Source organism: Globicephala melas, chromosome 3, assembly GCF_963455315.2.
Source record: "Globicephala melas chromosome 3, mGloMel1.2, whole genome shotgun sequence".
Classification (NCBI taxonomy): domain Eukaryota; kingdom Metazoa; phylum Chordata; class Mammalia; order Artiodactyla; family Delphinidae; genus Globicephala; species Globicephala melas.
In genome coordinates this window covers 77,217,944-77,234,120 of record NC_083316.1, presented here as the reverse complement: position 1 = coordinate 77,234,120, position 16,177 = coordinate 77,217,944, and the positions used below count along the sequence as shown (strand labels likewise).

General features: G+C 41.5%; 1 long non-coding RNA gene across 1 annotated transcript in view; it reads right to left on the bottom strand.

Annotated features, from left to right (window-relative positions):
* Positions 1-16,177, bottom strand: part of LOC115847917 (uncharacterized) — a 279,707-nt gene that overhangs the window by 85,217 nt on the left and 178,313 nt on the right. The window lies entirely within an intron of this gene.

The window sequence follows — 16,177 nt, the reverse complement described above, 5'->3', positions numbered from 1 at the left end:
AAAAAAATATACATATATTAAAAAAAGGAAGAGAACAACCAAATCAATAAACAAATCTACCAATGATAATAAACTCTAAATACTAAAGTAAGATAAACATAAAACCAGAAACAAATTAGATGCAGAAAGCAAACCCCAAGTCTAGAGTTTCTCCCAAAGTCCACCACCTCAATTTTGTTGTGATTCGTTGTCTATTCAGGTATTCTAGAGATGCATAGTACATCAAGTTGAATGTGAAGATGTAATCTGATGCTCCCAAGGCTGCTGGGAGAGATTTCCCTTTCCCTTCTTTGTTTGCACAGCTCCTGGGGTTCAGCTTTGGATTTTGCCCCGCCTCTGCGTGTAGGTCACCTGTGAGCATCTGTTCCCCACCCAGACAGGATGGGGTTAAAGGAGCAGCTGATTAAGGGGCTCTGGCTCACTCAGGCTGGGGGCAGGGAGGGGTACGGAATGTGGGGCAAGCCTGCAGCGGGAGACGCCAGCGTGACGTTGCACCAGCCTGAGGCGTGCCGTGCGTTCTCCCGGGGAAGTTGTCCCTGGACCACGGGACCCTGGCAGTGGCAGGCTGCACAGCTCCCAGGAGGAGAGGTGTGGACAGTGACCTGTGCTTGCACACAGGCTGCCTGGTGGCTGCAGCAGCAGCCTTAGCATTTCATGCCCATGTCTGGTGCCCACGCTGATAGCTGCAACTCACGCCCATCTCTGGAGCTCGTTTAGGCAGTGCTCTGAATCCCCTTTCCTCACGAACCCCAAAACAATGGTCTCTTGCCTCTTAGGCAGCTCCAGACTTTTTCCTGGACTCCCTCCCAGGTAGCTGTGGCGCACTAGCTCCCTTCAGGCTGTGTTCACACAGCCAACCCCAGTCCTCTCCCTGGGATCTGACCTCTGTAGCCTGAGCTCCCAGCCCCCACCCATCGCGGTGGGTGAGCAGACAAGCCTCTCAGGCTGGTGAGTGCTGGTCGGCACTGATCCTCTGTGTGGGAATCTCTCCACTTTGCCCTCTGCACCCCTGTTGCTGTGCTCTCCTCCGTGGTGCCAAAGCTTCCCTCCACCACCCCCTGTCTCTGCCAGTGAAGGGGCTTCCTAGTGTGTGGAAACTTTTCCTCCTTCACAGCTCCCTCCCAGAGGTGCAGGTCTCTTCCCTATTCTTTTGTCTCTGGTTTTTCTTTTTTCTTTTGCCCTACCCAGGTATGTGGGGAGTTTCTTGCCTTTTGGGAGGTCTGAGGTCTTCTGCCAGCGTTCAGTAGGTGTTCTGTAGGAGTTGTTCCACGTGTAGATGTATTTCTGGTGTATCTGTGGGGAGGAAGGTGATCTCCACGTATTACTCCTCCACCATCTTGAAGGTCTCTCTAAAGTCTTACTTTCTTTTCTTTTTTTTTTTTTAAAGTCTTACTTTCTTAACAAGACTCACCAGCCCCTCTGTAATTGACTCCTGCTAGTGTCCTCTCTCGCACCACTTTTCCTCTTGTGCTATACACTTCAGCCAAATTCAGATTATTTATGGTTTCCTGAAGGTACCATATTCTCTCTCCCTGGAGGCTGTTGCACATGTTCCTCTGCATGGAAGACTTTTCCCTCTTGCTCCCCTGCTCCTTCGTCTGGGAAACTCCTCTTTGTCCTTCAGATACAAGTTTAGAAGTCTCTTATTTCAAAAAATTTAACCTGGTCTCCAAAATGGAGCTAAACAGGCTCGTAGCACCCTGTGATTTCCACTATGATAGCACTTACACACTTGGACTATCATTGCTACACAGTAGTGACCTAACCAGAGGCATAATGGTATTCGTGAAACTATCCATCAGTAGTTTGGCTTCAAATAGGAGATCCTAGGGAAGTTAACTATGTACTCTTCGTACTGGCTTAAAATTTTTTTAATTAATCAGGACATAGCAGAAGAAAGTCACAAAGTGTGAGAAAACTAACACATCTCTGAACTTACTGCTCTTACTGAGTGGAAGTATCACTCCAGTCTAACCATTACAACATAAATAAGAACAGCAGCTGCATGAAATGCTAACAGATTGCTCCACAGAAAGTTGCCTCCTGTCATTCAAGTCTCAGCAACAATGTCACCCCCTCAGAGAGGACATCACTGACCACCCCTGGGTAAAGTTACCTCAATCACTTTCTATCTCATTGCCCTGCTTGCCATCTTCATTAAATGTCTCTTTCTTTGAGAGTGTCTTAATCATTTCTATGTTAACTAGTTTATTTTTACTTCACCCCCTCTAGATGATAGTCTCCATAAGAGCAGGGACCTTGTATGTCTACTTCAGTGCTTCACATCCCCAGAACCTAGATGATTGCTTGGCATTCAGCAGATGCTCAATAATTTTTTTAAATAAATGTGCAACAAGGAACCTCAGAATTAAAGCAATTTCCACCTTAGCCAGTAAGATGGCTTCACTGGCACTGGCTGCCCAGAAAAAAGAAGTGGAAACCCCTTGCACATCAGAAAAAATTCATATGTACCAATGGGCTCTTCTCATCAACTGAGTCCTGACCAGTGGAAAACCACTGTTGTGTATTGTACTGACTTCATTTACTCAAGTGTACTATTTCATAGTTAGTTTATACTACATTTTCTGAGTATTACTGTTAGAGCAATAATAAAAGTAAGGAAAGTCTATGTCTTATAAAGTTAAAAAGCTTATGCTGATTTTCTTCTGGTTTGATACATAAAAAGATACATCTGAGGCTAAGTATTTCTTCACATACATTGAAAAATCCAGTCAAAATGTGTTATCTTCCTATTGACTTGATAGTAAACTATTAATATCAGTTTGCCTAGATAAATTTGAAATTAATAGAAAATAATTGATTGAGGGGGAAAGTTTTTTAACTCATTAAAAGCCAAAAAAATTTAAATATATATTTTGGTGACATGTTAGAATACCACACATCCCATTTGGGGGACGAATTACAGGGATTGTATATGGTCAGATCCCATTAATTCTATGGCAAAATAAGGAACCACAATTTTACTCATTTTTATTGGTTAGAAAAGAAAAGATTAACAAGAATACAAATCATGAGTCAGAAGCTGTACAAAGAGAGAGAAAGAGGGAGGGAGGGAGAGAGGGAGAGAGAGAGAAATTGTATTTCCTCTAAAAATTCTTAAACAAATTAGAGCCCCCCCCCAAAAAAAAGTGTTCCAATATTAAACTATTAACTCTAACTAGAGAGGGAAACCTGCCAAACTAAAACTATAACCTACGTCCAAACATTAAAGCTTTATAATCCAATGAATAGTAGACTTGCCACACCGATGATTCCGACTTGGCCCTTTTTCCCCTCATAAACAAGAGGAAGTGTGACCTGTCAGAAGTGTACGGAGGGGGTGAATGACTGCAGCACCCAGCACAGGACCTTGTTCACAGCTACTCGACAAATACCTGTAAATTGATTGTTTAACAGACTATGCAAATTGGAAGATATCCTTCATAGCAATAACTTGACCTAGTAGTGTATGGTCCAGAAAGAATCAGAACTGGAATTTCTTTGGTGGAATAGAACCAAACGCCCAGAGCAGAGAAAACTGGTAAGGTTAGGTAGTGCAAAGAGGCTCCTGGGGATCTCAGAGTCTCTCTGCATGACTTTCTCTGTGTTGTATTTGATGGGGTGCCCTTTATCCAGATTCTCTGGAGTGACTGTCTTCATGAGATTTGGAGTAAAAAATCTGGGTTCAAGATGAATCGCCTACGCAAGAGGGAGGGGATATGGGGATATATGTATACGTATAGCTGATTCACTTTGTTATACAGCAGCAACTAACACAATAATGTAAAGCAATTATACTCCAATAAAGATGTTTTAAAAAAAAAAGATGAATCTCCTAGTAGGTATGTGACTTAAAAAAAATTTTACTTCTCTGAGACCTAGATTCCTAAACTATAATATAATAATGAAAATAGTAGCTCATTCTGGCCCAAGAGAGCTGACTGTAACAGTTTCAGGAATTTTTCAGTTATTTGTTAAATGCTGCCATTATTAAAAATAAATTATAGAAACTTACAACTAAATTCATTATATTAAAAATTAAGTTAATAAATTCTCAAAAATGTATTAAAAAAAGTCATAAATACTCAAAATTCATCATTTCCTAATTAATTTACTACATTTACTGTTATCTATTCTGTTATCTATTCTGATTTACCTCTATTGTATCTGAATTGGAGGAAATGGTCCATGTGTTATGGTATGCTGCTGCCCATTACTAGCCAACTGCATGTTCAGTTGACACTATGCTGGAAGTATTAACACCATGGAAATTGGCAAAAGCTACCAGTCGGGGCTTGATTTATTGTTTTGTTAATTGCTTACATTTAAGAAAGTGATGAAAATGTTAATAATGAATAATGAAAGTGAGAAAATGTTAATAATGCAGATTAAACTCAAAAGTGTGTCCTATTTGTAGTTATCACCTTATGAATAAAACAAAATAAAAACAAACAAACCCTTCAGAAATTATTCTTCCAGTATTCAAAAATTATTAGCTAGTTCAGCAAAGAAGTCATCACACCACTGACAAACAAGTGAAGTTCTGACAGTTGTCATCATTGATCTACCTGTATTTTACTTATTAACTTTAATGAAAATGTAACCAACATTCATGTCAGAACTATGCTCTTTCATCAGCCAACCACAGGTTGGCTAAGAATATAGGAGTTCAGCAAAAATCAATAAAAGCAGTCTGTGAGAATCAATTGGCTATAAGAAATTTACAATAAAGAGTATTGTATATTTTGTTATTTATAAATTGTGTGCTATACATCCTTCATATAAAAAAGTTTATGATAAATGTATGTACATAAATATGCTTTTTTTTTCTTTATCAGCACACCACTAGGTAGATGGGAAGTTATTCACCAGGGAAAAAAGAAATTATATGTCCTAATTAGTACTTAAAAAAGGGGGAAAAAAAAGGAAAGAAAGGAAGGGAAGAAAACAGGAAGAGAGGAGAGAGGGCAGACTGGAGACATAAATGAAAACAATGAATACAATTGATTCTTACATTATTTAACTCTTTAAAGTACTTAACACATTTTCACATAGACTTTCTTGGTTTAAAATCTGTCCTTAGTCAATCTCTGCACCTCTCCATACATATATCCTCCCCAGAGAAGAGCACTCAGCCCAACTGTGGCTCAGGTTTCTGCCCTATCCTCCTTCTCCATTCCATTTGTCTTCTCTTATCACCAACTCAAAGACACTATCTCCTTAGCTAATGGGGAAAAAAAGATTGAGGAATTTGCTGAGTTGTCAGATTCCACTGTTGCTTTCTCCTCTCCTATCACCCACTTGCCAGACACCCCTCAGAGCTCTCCCTTTCTCCTCAGCCACTTCTAATCTTCTCAGAATCAAAATATTTATAAATATAACCATAAATGGCAGCATCTCCAATACAGAGCCATGTATACATCTCTTCCCAGAATTCCCATTCTTCATGTCCCACTGCACCACCAAGGCTGCCCACCAATTCTCCCTCCTCTTCCCTCAGCCAGGCTCTGGACCATTCCAGAATCTATTTTCCACTACAGTTCCTGGTACTTCTGCCTAATTCACAGACAGATTCAATGCAAAGAGAAAAAAGGGAAATATTAGATCTAGACTCATGACATTTACTCACATTCTTGGCTAACGCAAAACATAACTATAACCAGGTAAAGCTACTTTTTTTTTTTTTCCAGTTTATTCTCTCTGCACACTCTCCTGATTTCTGCTTGATCATGCTCTTCACTAAAACAACTTCCAGACTGTTGGAAGGCAGAGACCACATCTGGCTTGTTCTCTTCCATATCCCCATGGCCCAGCCCAAAGTGGAGACTCAGTAAAGATTTACAGACGGATTGTTAACAATCAGCCAACCATCTTCCTGATCTGATTTTGCAATGCCTCGTCCAGCAAATCTTACTCCTCGTGGGTTCTCTTGTTTCAGATTCTGCGAGATGGTGGGCTAACCAGACCAATTATCCAGACTGGAGCCAAAGTGAGGCTGCACCCAGAGTATATGTTCATTTAACCCAAAGGAAAGAGTACTTCAGCTCTTTCCCTTTTATGGCACTTGACACTTCCTACTTTATATTTTATTACAGGCGACTATGTCTCATTTTCTACACATCTCTGTAAGCTAAAGGACTCACTGAAACTTGTTTTTCTATCTTCTGTCTTCTACATACCTTGTACATAAATGTACTCAATACATTTTATCAAGTGAGTAAATTACATATATATACATCATAGGTAGATAGATAGATATCTGAAAAGGACAAGGTAACAGGGGGGAAAATAGCATTTTTAAGACAGCCACCTACTGACTGTCCCCACAGTTAAGGCTAGCCCTACCCACACTGGCCTTCCTAGGCAGGGAGGGAAGAAGGCACAGAAGAAAGGGTGCTGACTCAGAGAGCCTCCCAAATACCCAGCCTATAAAGTATAAGCATGGTCTGCAACCTCCCTGCTTATTTAGCCTTGAACGTGCTGTGGGGATTTCCCTGGCATTAAAAAAAAAAAGACAGTAGAGTATATTTTCCACATGGAATGTCATGATTTAAATCTTTTCTTTTTAAATCTAAAGGAAAGTCTATAGCAGACTTCAGTTGACTCACAGACTTCGCCTTTCTCCCCACTTTGAGCATCCCTGGTGAGCAAAACAGCTGGCTTGAACAACTGAGGTCACAAAATGGAAAATTATTAATGATACTGAATCAATCCAAGTATTTAAATCATATAATCAGAGAACTAACCTGACTCTTTTTTTTTTTTTCCAGCACGCAGGCCTCTCACTGTTGCGGCCTCTCCTGCTGCGGAGCATAGGCTCTGGACGCGCAGGCTCAGCGGCCACGGCTCACGGGCCCAGCCGCTCCACAGCACGTGGGATCCTCCCGGACCGGGGCACGAACCCGTGTCCCCTGCATCGGCAGGCGGACGCTCAACCACTGCGCCACCAGGGAAGCTCTAACCTGACTTTTAACACACAAAATCTAGGCATGAAATAGAAACAACTGACATTTATTCTACATTCTTCTCACTAAGGGCAGCAGTATCTACTTAAAGTAGTGCTGACAATCACTTTCATGTAATACACATTTGTCCACTTTTCATAGGAAATCTCCTCCTGTGTTTAACCACAGTATCTACATCTGCTTAGATGCCAATGCTGACTGCACATTCATATTTTCTATATGACAAATATAAAGCATCTTTTACACAAAATGTCAAATGTGTTATCATCAGTGTTATCATAAAGATAATACCATGGAAAAGAGGACTGCTGTGGCACAACTAATTTATGGTCCTTGCCTGGGACAGAAATATAAGATTCTTGATTTTTCATTTCCTATAAAATTACTTCTAACCCCCCTTGATAATATTATAACAGATCCTTAAATATAATGTGAGTAAAGATCTCTGGTCCTGAAAACAAATTAAATGATGGTGAGGGTGGCATAGAGACGTAGTTAGTAAAAACTGGTTGGGCTTCCCTGGTGGCGCAGTGGTTGAGAGTCCGCCTGCCGATGCAGGGGACGCGGGTTCGTGCCGTGGAGCAGCTGGGTTCGTGAGCCGTGGCCGCTGGGCCTGCGCGTCCGGAGCCTGTGCTCCGCAACGGGAGAGGCCACAGCAGTGAGAGGCCCGTGTACCGCAAAAAACAAAACAAAACAAAACAAAAAAACTGGTTAAACAAGGATCCTCCTAGCATTTCAGGTTGGCTAAAGAAGCAATCAAAGGCTGTTGCCGACAGACACAGATTGTATGATAAAAAAAACAGCAAGAGGCATGGGAATAAAATTTGCTGTAAGTCTTCCCTGGGATCAGTCTGTGCTTATAAATTAAAAATCCATGACTGATTCTTTTCATGGTCTCTCCTCTCTTTGCTTAGTTATAAGTCTTTCCAGGATACAGACTGGATATGGATGGCTGCCTAGGTGTGGTAGGATCTTAAGTTTTAGTTTGCATTGTTAGGCCAGTTTTTGTCTTGAGGTTCTGTTTGCTTTTCTGGGGGGTTGGGGCTTGTTTGGTTTTTGTGTGCTTTTTCTTTTGTTTGTTTTGTTTTACTGGTGTTATATTGCAAGAGCTGTGGTCTGTTTCTTTTGTGCAATTTTTGCCCTGGGAAAACCAACAGAGTAAAGATTATATATATATAACCAATGGGAGACTTCCTTGATCAAAATCTGTTCTTTAGATGAGTGTTTATTATTACTGTTATGTCCTAAATCCACCTGCTTGAGTAAAGAAAACATTTAAAATAATCAGCGTAAGCTATGTTTACAGGATATGGCATTTTGATATGTATTTTTTATGCATCTATTTCTCTAAACACCACAGCTCACACACAAAGGATTAGAAAATAAAATCAGGATTTTTAACATAATGCAACCAAAAAATGTGAGAAGGCCAAGTGCTGGCATATTGGGCTGAAAATTATTGAACTCAGCTCTCAACTGAAGTTCTCTTTATGAATAATGCTGTTGCTGACAGTTTCATGATTCACATGTGCAAGCAGCCTCCTGCCGCTCTGATGCTGTGGTGTGGCATTCCACAGTGGCACCCCTCAACCTACTGTCTGAGCCGTGCAGCAGGAAGATGGTTTAGGACACCAAGCCTCTAGGGCATCTGTCTTTGGGGAGTTCTCTAAAAGAGTTTTTTTCTAAATTCATAACATCCATGGTCAAATTAGGACAGCCTTCTCAAACCCAGAGAACATCTCTCTGGGAGATTTGCCAAATCAAATCCTATCATCCAAATTATAAAGCTGGAGGGATGTTAGAAATCATCTAGTCCAAGCCCTTCCTTTACAGATGAGATAATCAGCGCTCATGCAAGTTAAGTGGCTTGCTGCTGAACACACAAACGGGGCAAAACCCGACAAGACTCCAGTTAAGCGAAAGGTTCTGTTGTAGAGAATATTTTTCTTTTTTTAACTCTTGACCTTAGTTTTATAAATCTAATCAGAGACAAAAAGGAAACATAAATCAATGAAAATGTAAATCACAATTAACTATTTAAAAAACAATTCAAAATACAAGGTTTTCACAAGGCAGTACACAAGAAATTTCCAAATGAGCTATGCAAACAGTTTTACGACATACATAATGTATTATTTTGGTAGTAAATGTATAAAGTGTATTATAAGACTTAAGAAGTCAAATAATTTTTATGGATAAAAGAGTTTGACAAAAAAGTTGAGAGGCCTTTGCTATAGGCAATTGAACCCAGTGACATGTGGTTTAAAGACACCACAAAAAACAGGCTTGAGGGAATTGTTAACCCAGGGGAGCCTTTGAAAAGAAGGTCTCTGAGAAACTCCAGTCAGTTCATCAAGTGGCATAACCAGATGGTGAATAATAAACTTACTTATCTAGTCCATCATTATGTTTAATTTTTGGACTTTGAAAGAGACATGGCCAAGATCAGAGAGTGGTTTGAAATATTTTATTTCTTCAATGCCAACATGTCTAATTATTTCTCTCTAATTGGAGCTCAAATTCAGGGAGTTGTTTGAAGATTATTCATCATCTAAATTACATATAACTTTCTTTTATTTATTTTTCTTTTTTAATAGATCTTTACTGGAGTGTAATTGCTTCACAATACTGTGTTAGTTTCTGTTGCACAACAAAGCGAATCAGTCATATGCATATACATGTTCCCATAATCCCTACATATACCATTTTTTCCCTCAGAAGTTCATACCATTTTCAAGACCTCCACATTATTCCTCTAAATTAGGTGGAAGAGATAGGATCACCCATAGTATACTAAAGAGATGCATGTAATTGTAAGCAATGATGTCATAGGTTGGAGAGAGATCAAGTGAAATCAATAGAAGAGAAATTTCCTGACCTGTGCTCCTTTGAAGACTGAAATAGGAAAAACTTCACTACAGCTACATTCCTGTCAGCCCATTTTAAACAATTCTGGTGCTGCCTGGGGCTCATACCATCTTGTGAGTTTGCTCTAAGATCATTATGACATTGGGTATTAGGTTTTAGGGGTGAATTTGAACAGTAACATATCAATATTAGGTCACACCACAGCCCTAATTAAAATGGATGCCTTCTTGGGTCAGTGAGCAACTCCAAAACCTAGAAAGTCAACCCTGAGGGTATGTACACATTCTGTTAGTAATCAGTAAGTGGAGGCTAGAGCTTAATTCTGGAAGGCTCCTATGACCAATATGATACAAAATATATTTAATAATATTTACCTTTCCTGAATGTTAAAATATCAAGACACCGCTTCAGGTTGATAAATTGCAGCTGCTCTCAACCATTTCCACATCCCTTCAAACATCGTTTGGTGAGTCCCCTCCTATTGGACCCTCTGTACCTAAAGAGGTAGTGCCTGGCACAGTAAGACCCAGCTGCAGCTCCAGGGCATAGATTGTCAGACACTTTGAATATTAACCCTGGGGAGAAGCAAGTTTCAGACGGCATATAGAGACCACAGGGGAGCTAGGACTGGATGATAAAAATCCTGAGAGGGTCTCACCCAGCTGGGAGGGGAGGAGGGTGAGAAGAGTTGAGGAGAAAGAGGACTCAGCCTGGGACATGTTGCTGCCTGGAGGCAGGTACAGGGCATCTCAGAGGGAGGAGGGAATGTAGGAGGGTGGAGCGGATCCCTGGTGACTGTGGGAGGTGACTCTGCATGCCCAGGGCGAGAAAAATTTACATTTCTTTCTATACACACCTCTCCTAGTCCTGAATAATCCCAATTTAAGAGTTTCTATGAAAATGCGTATTTTAAAAGGTCTGACAAACACACAAAAGGGAAAGTTTGTCTATTTTTAAAAACTTACACTCTTAACTTGGTCATCACCATAACTCCCAGTATTTCCCTTCAGGATAAATTTGTTACGAAGGTATGGAAACAACCAAATGTACTTCTTGTTTAGGAATGTACAGCCAAGCCACGTGTGATGGGAGGGGACCATCCACGGCTCTCAGAAACAGGCCACCATTATCCCTTCCTACTAGTCCCCTTCATTCTTTCTTCCTATAAGGAACCACCAACTCAGTCTCTTCTATCACCAGGGGGTACAGTGAGTGCAAGCACTTTTAAAATTTAGGTATAACGCTGGTTCTGGTCCATAATCCCTTATCCACAATACAAACATTTTTAAAGAAAAAAAAAAGATTTCTTAACCCATTTGGCAGCGAGATCTGATTTATGGAAAGAGGAGACCAACCTCCACAGACGAATTCCAAACAATTACAGACACTCCCCCCTCTAGGAGGGGGGCATACTTCCTCACTCCTTAAGCATGGGTTGTACAGAGTGACTTCCAACAAGTTCAAAATGAAAAGGCGAGAAGAAAGAGTGACTTTACAGTGGGGAAACCTGACAAACACTACCACAGCCAGGTGATCAAGGTCAACATCAACGGTGATAAGTCATATTGATAGTATGTACCCTTCAGATGTGGTGAGAATGGCACTTGTGTGGTTTTCCTCCCCAAAACCCATAACCCCAGTCTAATCATGAGAAAACTGTCAGACAAATCCCAGTTGAAGGATATTCTACAAAATATCTGACCAGTACTCCTCAAACTATCAAGGTAATGGAAAACAAGAAAAGTTTGAGAAACTGTCACAGCCAATAAGAGCTTATGGAGTCATAACAACTATAAATGAAGTGGAGTGTCCTGGATGGAATCCAGGAACAGAAAAGGAAAGCAGGTAAAAATTAGGGACATTTGAATAAAGTATGGACTTCAGTTCATAATAATGTATCAATATTGGTTTATTAATTGTGACAAATGTACCATACTAAGGTAAGATGAAAACCATATGGAAAAGTCTCCGTACTATCTTTACAATCCTTCTATAAATATGAAACTGTTCTAAAATTTTAAAAGTTATTTTAAAAAAATAACCTAAGCTGATATGAGGCCATTTACTTTTCCTGAATGTTAAAATATCAAGACTCCTCTTCAGGTTGATAAATTGCAGCTGCTCTCAACCATTTCCACATCCCTTCAAACATCATTTGGTGAGTCCCCTCCTATTGGACCCTCTGTACCTAAAGAGGTAGTGCCTGGCACAGTAAGACCCAGCTGCAGCTCCAGGGCACAGATTGTCAGACACTTTGAATATTAACCCTGGGGAGAAGCAAGTTTCAGACGGCATATAGAGACCACAGGGGAGCTAGGACTGGATGATAAAAATCCTGAGAGGGTCTATACTATCATGTTTAGTCTTTACTTACCATACATATTCATTCAACAGGTTTTGCTATAAAAATATTAATGTATTTGATAACATGGCCCTGCCTCAACTATTCCAGGGACAATGTGATACATGGTTTATGCACATATTTCTAAAATCCTCAAAATTCTGAATTCTGAAAACATCTGGCCCCAAAGGTTTTAGATAAGAAACCATATACCTGAAATACTGTTAGTGCTAATAATATAATTAGTAGTGCATTTCAGTTGTGTGATGGATTTAGCAGACATTTTGAGTTTAGCCTGAAACTCCTGCCATGATTGGTAGCAGTGATAAGGACTTGTCATTTACTATATTCCATACAATTATGTTTATATAATAATTTGATTGGATCCTTAATATCTGTAAGATAGGAATTCTTATACACATTTTCAAAGGAGAAAAATGACCTTCAGAATGGTCAAGTGGCTTGCAAGCAGTGTGACACTTTCAGTACTCAATATAGAGGACAAATGGAAGTTCCCCAGGCCACTGCCCAATCCTCCTTGCCTCTCACCCCACACCCATCCCGGTCAGGCCCCATCCTGCAAAGGGTGGACAGCCCAGCCAGCCTATCCCAGGCCCCAGCAGTCCCTGGAAGTGTGTTCTCAGTTGCCTGGGCAGGGAATTCAGGTCTTGAAAGCACAGGGACAGAGGGTTCAGGTGGGCATGTGTTCTCAGCCCCTCAGGCTTCTCTCTCTATGAGGAGGGCTGCAACTGTCACAGGATCAGAGAGGACCCTCCAAAGTGGAACTCTAGAGCAGGGTCCCAGACTCCAGATCTACAGGTTGTAAGGCTGGTGTTCAAATGCATGTTTGCTTGACTCAAATGCTTGTGCTCTTTCTGCTACTGTGTGTTACCAAGGAAAAAGTACACCCAAGGACCACAATATCAACTTGAAAACTGATTTTTGAAACTCACTGTGTTCTTAAGTTAAAGAGTATCAAAGAGCATGTTTAGGGTCTGATATCCTTACATAATACTGGCAAGACAGACTAGTTACAAAGCACTCTAATTCAAATTTTTTTTAAAAAAAAATTGAAACTCTTAGATCCCTAAATCCCCCAACTTTGATTTTTAAATATATTTATTGAGAACTTTCTGAGAACCAGGCAGCCTGTTTAGAGATTGGTTCCTCTCTAAGGGGCACAGGTTCTAATGGGGCAAATTTCTTCTCCCCACCAAAGGGAAAAGAGGAAAGACATAGCACCAACTCTCTCCTCCAAAATTCAGTAGTGTCTTCTCTATTTACAAAACATTCTTTAAAAATGAACAATGCTGATTTCTTACACTGTCTGCACTTGCTAGTTTCTCTGTTGAGCATGTGTTATTGGGAAAGTGAACAGACAAAATTAAAAGCTAGAGACATGGAAAACTCTGGTCATTGAGATTGCACTGCCTTTTCTTGGTATTCACAGAAAGCATATTTCACCTCTTTCTTCACCTCCCTGAGTTGGCTCTGCACATGTGCCTGCCAGATACGTTGGCAACGGCAGTTCTATCTCCCAACCAGGGTGTTCCTTGAAAGCAGGGGTTGTCTAGTCCTTGTCTCCTGAGAGCCCCACAGGCCTTGGTACACCGCTCCCTGCCCTGAGATGCTCCATTTCCTGGTGGAGACTGAGTGCCACCTAGAACCCCAGCGAGGCTGCGAAAGTGCCACCCACACAGACACTCGCTGAGGTCACTATCTGCCCAGGATCTGAGCTTTAAATGGATGAGTCCACATTCCCAAAAAGACTCTCCCCAGGCCGTGACCAGGTCACCAGTTCAGCTTTCTGTTCTTTTCATTTCCTGAGTGAACAAACTTATGCCAGCTAAGGCGAGCCAATTTTCCAATCATTGTCCAATGCGAGGAGTTATATCTGCCCCAACTGACAGAGTTGTTGACATCGTACGTACCTCTATTATGTTGGATGGCATGCCTACAGCAAGTAGTCTTTTCTAAGTCTTACACATAAACAGAGCCCTAGGACAAGTTCAGAGGTTTTCCCTCCCTCCTGGAACTGTCGGGGAGCTCTATGTTTCTTTGTCCAGCTGCCCCTGCACTCCATAAAAGGTCACCAGCGCACTAAAAGAGTCTGCTTGTCACGGCAATTCTCCAAAAGGGAGAACGTTACCTGGGGCCATCAGGAGCTTGAGAGCAGAGGGCAAGAGCTTCTTCGCTCTTCATAGCCTTTAGATCTTAACCTTTCATCAAAGTTTTTTGGTTTTGTTTTGTTTTTTTGTTTTTGTTTTGTTTCATTTTGTTTGTTTGTTTTAATGTGTTGATCAATTAAGCCTTAAACCTCAGGGAAGGAAGCATTTATCCTGTTTGTAGTCCTGGCATTTAACTCAGTGCCCTGTACAAAGAATGAACATATCCTTGGTTGAAGCCACTCGAACGTTTACTGGATACTGATCACATGACTCCACATAAACTTTACAAATGTTGTTCCTCTGCCTGGACCCTGCAGGGACCGCCTTCCCCCAACTCTCACCAAACACAGCACAGCTGGCTCCTTCTCATTCATTAATTATCGTTTCCTGAGAGGTCACCCTTGTCGAGCTCTCTAAGTGGGCTCCAGACCACTACCACCCCCCCCCATTATCCTTTAAGAACACAGTTTTATAATTCTGTATTTTATTCATTCACTAGTGTTACCCGGTTAATAAAAGAACCAGGATCAGTATGGCACGAGCTAAAAGCGATTTATCCTCTCCTACTCCTGCTACTTCAAATCTGCTCCCTTCATACGTCCTTCCCTGTCGTTAGATGAAAATTTCCCACTTGTCCCATAGCTATCCTAGCCATTTCCTGATCATAAGCAAATAGTCCCTTTTCTTGGGTGATTTTAATATCAAAACTGCAAACCTAAGTTAACCTGCTATTTCTCCCCTCTGCCAGCTCAGATCTGCTTCAGGCTTGGAAGGTTGTCCAATGGGGCAAACTTCTCCTCACCCCACCTCCTCCCATCTTGCTAGCTGTGGATTCAGGCCCTTCCAGGTGGGGCAGGGGATGGATTAGAATAGGGGAAAATAGATCTAACTTGTCAGATATGGCTGTAATCTGGGCTTGGTGCCTCTGCACTTAGCAGACAACCAAGCTTCCCAAGCCCATTCTTTATGGGGTTTCAGTGACTCCCATCATGGCAGATGTCTTATCCACAGCAGCTTTACTGGGCAAAGCCCTTTCTGGTTGGCCCCTTAAGAATTTCCCCCTCATTCCCACTCAGCTGCCCCATTCTAAAAGCCCAGCTTTTTTTCCAAAGTCACCTCACCCCTCCATATGTCCTTCTTGTCAAGTTACTTTCAAGATGACCCAATCTGTTCTTTCCTCAGAGTCAATTCTTGCCCAGTCAACTCCAAAAGTGCTGGCATTCCCAATGCAGCCACCTTTTCTCTGCTGCGACCCCCACCACCATGTCCTACCCTCCTCCATTCTGGCCTTTGCCTTGAGATGCCACAGATGTTAGTCCCCACGTTCCCAAACTCCAGGCAACACCGGACAGTGCTCTCTCTGAGTGGTTCCCTAGAAGCCTCCTCCCAAAGAGGTTTGAGCGAGAGGACACATAGCCCCTCCCCAAGGTGAGAACAACCACTCAGCACAGTGACAACTCTCCTCAAACAAATTCTCCCTACCAGCACTTAAACCTCCAAGAACACTAAGCCTTCTCATCAATGTCCTGGAGGTGGATGATGGGTCAGGCTGGCAGAACCAGTTCTGAGGCACCCTTTCTGCAAATCCTGCAGAGGTAGTCTAGCACCTCGATTTAGAAAGCCAAGGAACTCAACACCTACTGCTTTGTTCTCTGGTGCCTCAGTCGAAACTGAGACAGAAATATCCTGTTACTCTTGTTTGTGGTCTCCTCATTAAGCTATAAACTCCAGAGGGGCAGGGACCTTAGCTGATTTATTCATCAATGTATCAGCGGAACCTAGCAGAATGCCCTGCATAGGTTTCGAGAGGTTGCTTAATAAATATTTTTTTAAAA